Consider the following 12,280-nt stretch of genomic DNA (forward strand, 5'->3'; position numbering starts at 1 on the left):
TGATCCTTAATGCCAAGACAAATATAGTCTGTCCATATCACTGATTTGTACCTCACTGGAACCAAGCAAAACAAATAACCATTAAGGCACAGAAATCTTAAAATGAATGTGCTTTCTATATGCAACCAGAATGCAACCATTAAAAGACCATCAACTACAAAGAAAATGTGAAATATCACAGTAAAAATCCTTCTTATGTGAATGGTTTGGAGGAAAAGTGACATGGAAGGGGTATTTTTCTAATGTTAGATTGATTTCCTTGGGGTGGAACCCCATGCTTTGTCTGGATGGAACACTGTACACTTTTAGAAGTACTTTCTCATACCTTGTTACATTTGGAGGACACAGTGAGGGCAAATATAATTCCCATTTTACAAAAAAGTAACAAACCCAAGGATAACTTTCTCCATTCAAATAGCCAGTTACTAACAGACAGATTGGAAGCCAGATCTCTTGACAATTTGTTGTTCAGTCATTTCAGTCGTGTCCAACTTTTCATGACCCCATTTGAGGTTTTCTTGGCAAAGATACTGGAGTGGTTTGCCATTTCCTTCTTCAGCCCATTTTGTAGATGAGGAAACTGAGGCAGACAAGATTAAATGACTTGCCCAGCGTCACACAGCTAGTGTCTTAGACCAGATTTGAACTCAGGAATAGGAATCTTCCTGACTCAAGGTCTGGCATATTGTCCATTGCACCACCTAGCTTCCTCTCCTAACTATTATTCCAATACCCTTTTCCACTAGTCCATGCAACCTCAATTATCCATTCCAGATTTTGAAAATCAACTCATATAACCAATAGTAGACTGAGCAATATCTTAACCTTCTTCCCCTTCACCCCACCTCCATCCCCAATACATATGGGTTAAGTTGGTTTTTCCTTAAAAGTTACTGAGATCTTTCCTTTGTGTGTGTGAAGCAAAAAAATATGGAACACTTCACAAATTTGCATGTCATCCTTGTGCAGGGGCCATGCTAATCTTCTCTGTATAGTTCCAATTTTATTATATGTGCTACCAAAATAAGCACAAAGTTACTGAGACCTTACTCAATAGGTTGAGACTTGGTTGGCCTAGGGGACTAAGAGTTCAGGGTATTAATGTTACTTCCTCATTTCCTGAATACAAAGTAAGGGGGAGATAGAAAAGTTTGAGAGATCACAATGGTAGATCATAATATGACCTACTAATATTCCAGTATCATCCTGATTGAGTCTGGCTCATCCCAGAATACCAATTCAATCCCATAGTCCTTTGCAGGCATAGGTTGGGATGGAACAGGGCCATCAGTTCTCCTAGAATCATCCATTTTGAGCAACAAAACCCCTCATTTTACAAATGAGGAAAATGAGATTCATGGAGGAACAATAATTTGTCTAAGACCTAGCTAATGGTAGAGCCAGAGTTACTGTTTTACGACAATGATGGTGGTAGGCAGCAATGATGATGGTGCTCTTGTCACTGATGTTGAAGTGATGTTGGTGATGACGATGGTGGTGGTTGGGATAATGATGGTAGCAGTGTATGGTAGTAGTTGTAGTCATGGAGGCGGTAGTGGTGGGGTTGTTAGTATCACATTAAAGGTGGATCATGATGAGAGTGAGAAGGCTGGCAATAAGAACAGCAACTATGATGCTGAAGATAACATTACATCTCCATCCAATTAAACCACACTCAGCTCTATTAAACTGACTCACTAAGAGGCATAAGAAACATTAATAAGGACATACAAAAGTGGAAGAGAAAAGGAGCCTGCCATCTTGGGAGACCAAGAGACAATAATAATACACCCAAATATATGATGAGCAAATCCTGGAGACAGAGGCACTAGATTCTCAAAAAGACTGGTCCTAATTGCGATCCAAAGACAAAATACATCAGTAAAATATAATTTTTAAGGGAGGAGCCCTGGGAAGGCCAAACTAATTGAGATTTAGGAAGTGGCTGGGCAAATGAGAAGTCTGTCTGCGGAGCACTTGGCAAAGACATCAATCGACAGCTTGGCTGAAGTGGCTTCTGGACAGTTTCACCCTCTTCCTTGTGGTAACTGCTTTACTGTTCTAAGAGATGTCAATAGTACAAGTAAATGCCTCTCCAGGGCTCCTCTCCCGGGTCCCTGCTGTCCTAATTGGTGGTGGCTCCTGTCATATGCTCCCTCTGGGCTTGGTTCCAGCTATACTTCCTTTTGTTCCTCTCCCCTCTCCCCACCTGCCACCAAAGCTAGATCCATAATCAAATCAGCGTTGTCATTACTCCTGGAAAGAGCGTGTCAACTTACTCCCCTGTGGATCTATTTGTCATTCCTGTAACTTTCCAAGCTGAAATTCCCTCCCAAGCTCCCCACTCCCCTTTGCAAATGGTCTCTGCATTAGAATAGAACCCCTCTATGGCAGGCATTGGCTTCACTTTGGTACTTGCGCAGGCTTTAGTAAGCTCTTAATAAACACTTTTGCATTTATTCATGCAGTTCCCATTATTTAGTCACTGTGGAGCAAGTGAAAGATCTATTGGCAGAGGGTAAAATCTGCAGAGGAGGTGGCATTCGATCTGGGTCTTCAAGGATAGCTAGGATTGGGGCTCCCAATGAGCAATGAAGGGGGGGGTGTAGAAGACAGTATAAGCAAAAGGAACACCATGAGCAAAAGCAATGGGGCAGGAAAGCCTGGAGTTTCTACTGCATACAATCTATTTTAAAAGTGCAGACCTGGCAGCTAGGTGGCGCAGTGGATAAAACACTGGCCCTGGATTCAAGAGGACCTGAGTTCAAAGGCGGCCTCAGACACTTCACACTTACTAGCTGTGTGACCCTGGGCAAGTCACTTAACCCTCATTGCCTGCCCCCCCCCAAAAAAAGGTGCAGACCATACAGAAAGAGCTTCGTACTTTCCCCGGGGCTTTGTCTTTCATCCCTTACCCTTAGAACCTCAAAACAGAATCAGAGAGACTGTCATGGCCAAAAAAGATCTGTTAGATAATATTATCCAACCTCAACATTTTACAAATGGGAAAACTGAGGTCCAGGGAAATGATCCACTTACAGTCACTTCGCTCAGTCAGTGACAAAGCTGGTCCTCTCTATAAGCTTCAAAGTGGGGTTATAACCTTAGAGGTATAAGAGAATTTTATCACCCAATCAGAACTCTCTTCTGAGCAATGACACCACACACACACACACACACACACACACACACACACACACACACACACACACACATTTCCTTCCCTTCTGGGTTCAGAATATAAACACCTCCAAGACAAACATGATCTAATGAGAGAAAAGGGAAAAATTTTGCTGCTGACCAAGACATGAAAGACAACACATAAACAACAGAAGTTGCCAACCAGGTGGACATCCTTGGACTCGTGAGTCTGAGACGAGAACGGGTACAGAGTCAAGATTTGTGCCTAAAGAGGCTATTTTAGCTAAAAAGACAAAACAATCCAACACTCTCTGATCCACTTCATGTGTATCCTGTAAACTTATGTCAAAAAAAACAACAAAAAAAAAAAAACGGTCCAGCCCCAACAGATAAAATGTTTGTGTCTCCTAAACAGATCCCTTAGCTTACCAGTGTAAACTCGTATTAGCACTCCTTCTAGGACCGGCATTAAAAGAGAGCTGACAAACGTCCAACGGGGGAGCATCATTCTTGGATTTTCCCATTTTCAGCAGCTGCCTGAAATTTATTTACAGTAGCTGCATGCAGCCAGACATATGGGGCTTGTTTAGGTAATTCTGACTTTGGAAGGTTCCTCAATTCTCTTGTTATTTAGAAGTCACATGAGACCATTTTGCTCCAGTTGCAAGGGGGCAAAGGTGTTGTAAACTCAAACATAGTGGTAGTTTACATGGTAATTTACATTACGACCCTTTGTCCCCCTCCTGTCATCCCACAGATGCCCTCTCAATGAGGGGAGACATCAGTTCCAATGTTTACAGTGTGTTTGCAGAATTCTGTGATTTCACTCTGTACCCAAGCCAGGAAGAGGGGAGAACGGCAAAAATGGCTGTTGAAATTGTATTCGTTGTTCTAGTTCCATTGCTGGCACTGTTGTTCCTACTGCTGTGATTACCGTTATCCTAAATGGTCGGTGCTTCACTCAAGTCTTCCTCTGATACATCATTATGGTGCACAGGTGACCCTGGGTTCTGGGAGGCCATGCCAACAGAGCATGGGCCACATATGGAAAGTATGGAACTGGTAATGTTGTTTCAGGACCAGCTTAGCTAAATTCAGAAGGTCCCTCACCAGAAGGTTGACCATCAGATGATTTTTTTTTGGCCACAGCTATTGCTGAATCTATTTATTAAGCTATGAATTAAGGAGTACTACTCATTACTTCCCCTGTCATAAGACCCCGAAGTCTCCTTCTCATCTCCATACTGTATCTGAATCTTCGTTTTTTATTGCTTTTCCTTTTCAAGATTCAGCATTTGGTTTGATGGATCTCTGAGATCCTAAGGATTCAAATAAGTAGTCCTTTTAATAAAAACATATTCAAATACCCCCGGATAAACGCAGACCCTAGCAATTTCACAGAAAGATAAAATCAGCTAAAAGCCACTGGCCAGGAGGTAAAAAGCAATGAGCAAAGAAGTTCTCTGGGGGCTCCAAAACTCACTTCTTACAGCTGATTTTATATTCTCCTTGCCTAAAGGGCCCACAGATGGATTCCATAGCCATGCATCTGGGGGAAGAGTTAACTCAAACTGCCTCAGGTGTACTCCATAACTTCTTCAGTCACAACTGAAGTCGACTGATGTTATGGTTGTTATGGGAGATTAACTCATGCCTCCCCAATTCTACCAGTATCCTAGCTCATAACAACTTTCTCCTTATACATGTGTTATCAACTAAGGCTTCATGCTTGGCCCGCTTCCCTGTCTACATCTACTCCCTGATGATCTCATCTACTTTGAAGGCTTCAAATATCACCTCTATGCAAATGACAGAGAGACAGAAACAGAGACAGAGACAGAGAGAGTCAGTCTGCTGGACATATGCATCTATATTATCTATCCATATCTTCATCTCAAACTCAACATGTCCAAAAGTTAATTCATCTTCTCCTCTATTTCTACCCCTTATCCCAAATCTCCAGTTCCTATCATCAGCATCCAAGTCACCCAGGTTCAAAACCCTGAAGTCATCTTTGACTTCAAGTCCATTTGATTCTAATTCCATGCTATCACTTGCATCTGTCTTCTCTCCAATCACACTGCCACCACCGTAGCTCAGAGCCCTTATTACCTTCTCACCCAGTCTATTCAAATATTTCTAATTGGTAGCTCCGTCTTCAGTCTCCTCTTCAGTCCACCTGCTACTTCAATATAGCTGCCAAAATAATCAATTAAAAAACCCAAGTACTTTTTAAGTGCCTACTCTTTGCCAAGCACTGGAGATGCGAATCCAAAAAAGAAAGTTCCCACCCTCAAGAAGCTTACATTTTATTGGGGAATCTAGCATACACCTATATAAATATATTCAAAATCAATCAGCAAGTATTATTGCAAGCTTACTACGTGCCAGGAACTGCACTAGTTGCTGAGAATTCAAATCTAAAAAAAAAAAAAGCCGACATTCCCTGTGTTCCTAAATGTGTCTATGTGTATTTATATACTACATATACACACACCTAAATGTGGTATGTATGTGTGTATGTATATCACTTAATACAATACATATGTGCATTATATAGGTTCGTATGCACATATGTACCTATGTAATATACACAATGAATTCTTTAAAATAGTAGGGAGTTGAACCGGAGCACTTCCCACAGTGACAGGGCCCCTTTCCAGTGAGCCATTCTTTAGCAAGGGGCCTGAGCACTTGTGGCACTCTTTGTTTTTATTTTTTTGCGGGGCAATGAGGGTTAAGTGACTTGCCCAGGTTCACACAGCTAGTAAGTGTCAAGTGTCTGAGGCTGGATTTGAACTCAGATCCTCCTGAATCCAAGGCCAGTGCTTTATGCACTGCATTTTATCACTCTTAAAGTCTTTTCCCAAAGGACACATTCCAATCCAACACCCTGCTACATAAATACAAGATAACTTTTCCGAGGGTACTTACTAGCAGCTGAGGGATCAGAAAAGGTCTCATTTTGAAGGTGACACTTGAGCTAAGAACGGAAGGAAATGACTACACAATTCTTACCATATCCTCAAAAGTCTTCAGTGGTTCTCCATTGCCTATAGAATAAGATACAAATTCCTCAGCCTGGCATTTAGCACTCTCTGCAAGCTGAGTCTAACCAATCTTGTTTCATGCTGGTACCTTTGGTAGCACTCCCCGACTTTCATGAATTTATACAGGCCTTCTTTTCTATTTGAACCCACTCCCTCCTCATCACCACCGGCGGAAATTATTTTTTGTCTCTTCCAGGCCCAATGAAGATGCTACCTTTTCATGAAGTCTGTCCCGATCTTCTTCACCACCCACAGGCTGGAAGTGATCTCTCCCTCCTCAAATTCCCTAGGTCACTTAATCCAGACCTCTCCTTTTTCTCTTTCTTTTTCTCTTGTGCATCTTTGTGCACATCTCATTCCCCCATAAGCTACAAAACTCCAGTTGGAAAGCACTAAGCTTCCCTGATCTTTGTATTCCCAGTGCCTAACACAAAGTTGGCCCTGATAAATGCTATTTTTGTCATTCCAGGGCAAGGCGAAAGAGGACCCACACCATTGACGGTATGGATCCACAAAGAAGCACTTAACCAATTATTGCTGAATTCATTCAATCAGGTGACAAGACTGTGCTAAATGCCAGGAATCCAAAGAAAGGCAGAGCCATAGTCCCTACCCTCAGGAAGTCCACGATCCAATTGGAGGAACAACATGCAAACAACTACTACATACAAGACATAGTGTAAGTATGAGGGAATCTCAGGTAAGGGGTGGGGCGGACACAGGGAAAAGGATCCTCCATAAATGGGGTATTGAGAAAGCCAGAGAAGCCAGCAGGCAGTTCAGAAGAGAGAGGCTTCCAGGGACTAGTGAAGCAACACAGGACTTCCCAGCACAGACTACCATGTGAGGGGAAGACTAAGAAGGCCAGTGGAGCTGAACTGGAGAATCCATGGAGAGGATGGAAGGAAGGGGCCACATGTAAGGGACTTTAAAGACCAAACAGAGCATTTTATATTTGATCCTGCATGTAATAGGGAACCACTGGAGGTGGCTGAGTAGGGGATGCTATGATGGGACTTGTGCTTTAGGAAAGTCACTTTACAGTTGAGTAAAGGAAGGATTTGAATGGGTAGGGACTTGAGGCAGGGAGACCAAACAGAAGCCTGATACAATAGTCTAGGCATGAGGTGATGGGGGCCAGGACAGGGTGGTGACTATGTGAATAGAGAAAAAGGAATGTATTCAAGAACAAAGGTGGAAACAATAAAATTTGAGACCATATTGGTGAGTATAAGCAAGGAATACAGATGACGTCAGGGTTGATAGCTTGGGAGAATAGAGGTGCCTTCAATAGTAATACAAAAGTTGGGAAAGTATGAGAGTTTGGGGAGGAAGATAATGAGTTCTGAATTTCATCGAAATCATGAGTGCAAAATTGATGCAGAAGGAAGATTCTCCCTGATGGTACAAAGACTCCATGTAAACTGTCTTCATGGCATCAAAATGTAACAGAAAGAAACTCAGGGGGCAGCTAGGTGGCACAGTGGATAAAGCACCAGCCCTGGATTCAGGAGGACCTGAGTTCAAATCCAGCCTCAGACACTTGACACTTACTAACTGTGTGACCCTGAGCAAGTCACTTAACCCTCATTGCCCTGCAAGAAAACAAAAACAAAAACAAACAAAAAAGGATATACTCTATGGCCCAGTCCCTCAGAGAGCATGGAACCAGCCTAGGCATCATGAGAGACCACCATGGAAACATTAATATGACTGACCTCTCCTCCCCAAAGGTACAACAGCCAAGGTCACACACATCAACACTATGGAGAATAAAAGGAGGAAAGTCCACATCATCACCAAGAAGCCACCCCAAGTTACCTGCCATCCATTTCTTCACTCTCTCAAACAATGCATTCTTACTGTTACAAGCATTAAACTTGCTTTCAGTGAAGGAACCAGATGAAGGGCAATGCAAAGATGATTTGGAGACTTGCTTTCAACCTGATAGATATGGATAGAGTCCCTGTTATTTCTCTCCAGGACCCAGACCCAGTTGACATGTTGTATCCCATGCTTATTGTTTACACAAACTAACATTTTCTCTGTAAACTTTAGCTTTAATACAGTAAATCACACCAGTTGGAAACAAACATTTTCATTAAATGTTTTTTTCCAATCTTTCCATAAATAACTGGACATTGAAACCTTAGGGTTTATTCCTCTCCCATAGAGAAATGGGATTTTGCCCATTTTGCAGATATATACAAGGAGTTTATGCTTAAGATACAATACTGAAAACAATATGTTCTCACATCAATAAAGAATTCAGGCCTCTAGATGTCATTTAAAGAAGTAAGGAGGGAGAGCCGTGTCAGATTCAACAATTAGAGATAAATTAAGGGAATCATAAGGTGATATTTACTATGAAAATGGGAGGTCATATGCTTACATGCCCGCCAGGATCAGCCCATACAGCACTAATTGAGGGATGCTGGGAAAGACTTCTCACCAAATATACCTCCACAGCTGATCTGTCAGAAATTCTGCAATTAATCCTTCATTCCAGAGTTAAGCCATTGTCCCCTATTTATAGTGCAAATATTCTTGTGAGGGGTTACATATTAAGTCTGGATTCATTAATAACTTTTCTTGAATTAGTTTCTTCCACTAAGTCTGACTCTAATGTCTCATTGGGGAGTGGAATGGATCACTATGCCTGCTGAATATAAGTGGTTGGAGATCCCACTGAGCCAGGGAGCCTTTGAATAGGGGCCCAGCAACAAACATTTTAAGTAGTATCAGAAAAGCAGCTTAGATGAGTTGGAAGGGCCCATCACCAGGTACGTCTCCAGCTGATGGATTTTTCAGCTACAATAACTCTCCAAGACTATCTATCAAGTGATATATAGTGGTTGGGATCTGTACCAAGAAAGAAAAGCCACAGTGAAATCACAAATCCTTGAAGTATGAAATAGTTTATTGGGCCACCTTCCAAAATGTTTTCATGGCCCTGAAAGAAGAGAAATCCAGAGCAAAGGCGATTAGCCAAGAGAATGCAAACTTCAGTAGTGACCCTTGGTTGACCAGGCTATTCAATGAGACCACTAGAGGTCCAGAGACCTAGTGCCACCACAAGTCAAAAAGAAGAACAGTAATAGGGGAAGAGCCAGAGACACATTACCTAAGTGAGTTCTAGTTACAGAAATCATACACAGAAAGCACTGAGAGTCATTAAACCTGGGTTCAAATCCTGAGACACTTTCCAGCTATGTAATACGATGGGATTTCCTCATCTATAAAGTGAGAAAAAGAATACCTGTAGCACCAACCTCATGAAATAATTGTGAAGACTAAAGGAGATAAAGCACTTTGTAAGCCTTAAAGCACTTTAGAAATGCCAGCTATGCCTTGCCCATAACCTTGTTGTAATTATTCAGTTGCATCCAACTTTTTGTGATCCCATTTGGGGTTTTCTTAGCAAAAATACTAGAGTGGTTCACCATCTCCTTCTTCAGCTCATTTTACAGATGAAGAAACTGAGGCAAACAAGGTTAAGCGACTTGCCCAGAGCCACACAACTACTAAGTGTCTGAGTAGGCTCTCCCAACTGCCCTCAAAACTTTCTGTACCATGCCCCTGCACTGAGTCCCTTCATCTTCACCTCTCTTCTCCTCAGAAGATCCCCTTTAAGTGTTGCCTTCCCCCAAAGAATATAAGTTCCTTGAAAGCAGGGCCTGTCTTTCTTTTTTCTTTTTCTTTTTGCAGGGCGATTGGGGTTAACTAAGTGTTAAGTATCTGAGGCCGGATTTGAACTCAGGTCCTCCTGAATCCAGGGCCGATGCTCTGTCTTTCTATTCATACTTAAATTTCCAGCCCTTAGCATAATGCCTGACTCATAGAGTAGGTGCTTTGTGGCTTGATTGATTAATAAATACTTGTTGACTGGACTTCTTGCACAGGTCAGGAAACAAGATGCTTCACTTTTCAAATCCAGGCATTTTCACTGGCCATCCCCCATACCTTGAATGCTCCCCCTCCTCATTTTTGCTTCCTGGATTCCCTGGCTTGATTCAAGCCCCACCTAAACAATTTTAAGGCCTTCCCTCTGCCAATTACTTCCTGTTTATCCTTTATGTAGCTTCTTTGGACATGACTTCTTTGCATGTTGTCTCCCCCATTAGATTGTAAGCTACTTGAGAGCAAGGACAGTCTTTTGTCTCTTTTTGTATCCCCAGCACTTAGCAGAGCGCCCCAGCCAATAGTAGGTGCTTACAAAATGCTTATGGACTAACTTGTTAATTTTAAGGTAAGAGAGAGCCTTTAATTCCGGGGGACATCAGGAAAGGCCTGTTTCAGGAGATAGAATCTGAGCTGCTTCTTGAACGAAGCAGGGGATCAAAAAGAGTGGACATTGAAAAAAAGAATATATTCCAGACATGGAGGGCTATCCATGCAAAGTCACAGAAATAGCAGATAAGAAATAGCGAGCAAGTCAATTTGATTAGACTAGGCAAGAGACAAAGAGGAATAATACAAAAAGAACTGGAAAAGTAACAAAACTGACTTTTTTTTCCCCTGGGTAGGGTTGGCCCTCTGCCCTGTTAGCTCCTAACTTACCATTACCAGATCCCTGCTGTGTGGTACTCATCAAGAACATGGTGCCGCAGAGGGAAAAGATGGAAAAGATCTAGACTCCCTATGACAGGGAAATACTAACCCACTTAAAGGTATATGATTCCTGTTATCGCTAGATTGGTTCTGAAAACACTCCTCTTTCAAAGAAATACTCGCCCACACAACCCAATCAAAATTTAAATAAAAGTTTTTATTATTTGGCACACAGAGCTATGGCTGGGAGATTTTATAGAGGCGAGAAGCGGGGGGAGGGGAGAGAGAGAGACTTAAGACAGTATGGAAAATGATGGCAGTAACTACTTGGATACACGAATAATAAAAATTCCACATTTCTAACTTGAGATTATTGTCACTACCTGGTTTTCATCATATAGTAAACAAGACTGGTTCCCAACTAAACCCATGCTGTAAATTTGAGGCACCCAGCTTTCTGGGTGTCCCTGACATGGCTGCTTTATTATCTGTTGAACTAACCACTACCTGGTTAATTAACTACTTTGCTTCTCCAAGGAAAAAGTAATCTCTCACTGACCCCAGCAAGCTGGTCAACAGTATTTCTCCATGGTCAGAGTTTTCCCCTCAGGGCCAGAGCATCCCTAACTGGGCCTAGGCCTACCAGGTTGCTACCACAATTCCCTTAAAACATACTTGGGCGGGGCAGCTAGGTGGTGAAGTGGGTAGAGCACTGGCCCTGGAGTCAGGAGTACTTGAGTTCAAATCCGGCCTCAGACACTTGACACTAGCTGTGTGATACTGGGCAAGTCACTTAACCCCAATTGCCTCACAAAAAAAATAATAAATACTTGGGGGAAGGGGAGGAGAAATGCTACTTGGGCTTTAAAGTTTACAAAGCTCTATCCTCATGACCAAAGCCAGTAGTACAATATTTTTACTCCCATTAGGCAGAGCCTGAGGCAGGTTATTTGATTGGATCATAGGTAGTCAATATTAGAGGCAAGACTCAAACTCAAATCCTCCATCTCCCTAGATCTATAAAACACTGTCCCCGAGCTCTCAGGACTGGACCCTAGAACACCCTGAGTCAAAGTGGAAAATTCAGTTGGTCCCTGAGATGTCAGAACTCCTTGAGGTCAGAGACCGTTGTCTTCTTACAAGCTCTGTTCACTGTCCCCAGAAGAGTATCAGGCCAACAGAGGCTGATTCCTCCCTTTATTGCTGCCGCTAATGAACATGTCTCAGAGGAACATCAGGAATCAATCCACCTTGTTGTGTTTTGCTTAACAAGCTGAAGAGAGATTTTGAAAAGGCACTCAGACTGGTGACAGCATCAAGTATACCTGTCAGAACTACAAGGGGAGGGAACATTCTAGTTTTCCACTAATGGCAGGTTATTTTGTTTTTGCTTTCAAAGGCTTCAAAAACAACCCACTCGAGGTGGGTGGAAAACTACGATTTCACATTCTGTGAAACCCACCTACAAAATGCCCTCCAGGCTCAACCGAGCAGTAATACCAAAAAGAGCTGCAAACAAGCACGAGGAGCTCCATGCC

General features: G+C 42.4%; 1 non-coding gene across 1 annotated transcript; it reads right to left on the reverse strand.

The window, feature by feature from the left end:
- Positions 1–924: 924 nt before the first annotated feature.
- On the reverse strand, positions 925–1,031 carry LOC122752044. The gene has a single exon (XR_006355849.1). It is a non-coding gene; the product is annotated as a U6 spliceosomal RNA (small nuclear RNA).
- Between the last annotated feature and the right edge of the window lie 11,249 nt (positions 1,032–12,280).

This window comes from Dromiciops gliroides, chromosome 3 (assembly GCF_019393635.1).
Source record: "Dromiciops gliroides isolate mDroGli1 chromosome 3, mDroGli1.pri, whole genome shotgun sequence".
Taxonomy (NCBI): Eukaryota; Metazoa; Chordata; class Mammalia; order Microbiotheria; family Microbiotheriidae; genus Dromiciops; species Dromiciops gliroides.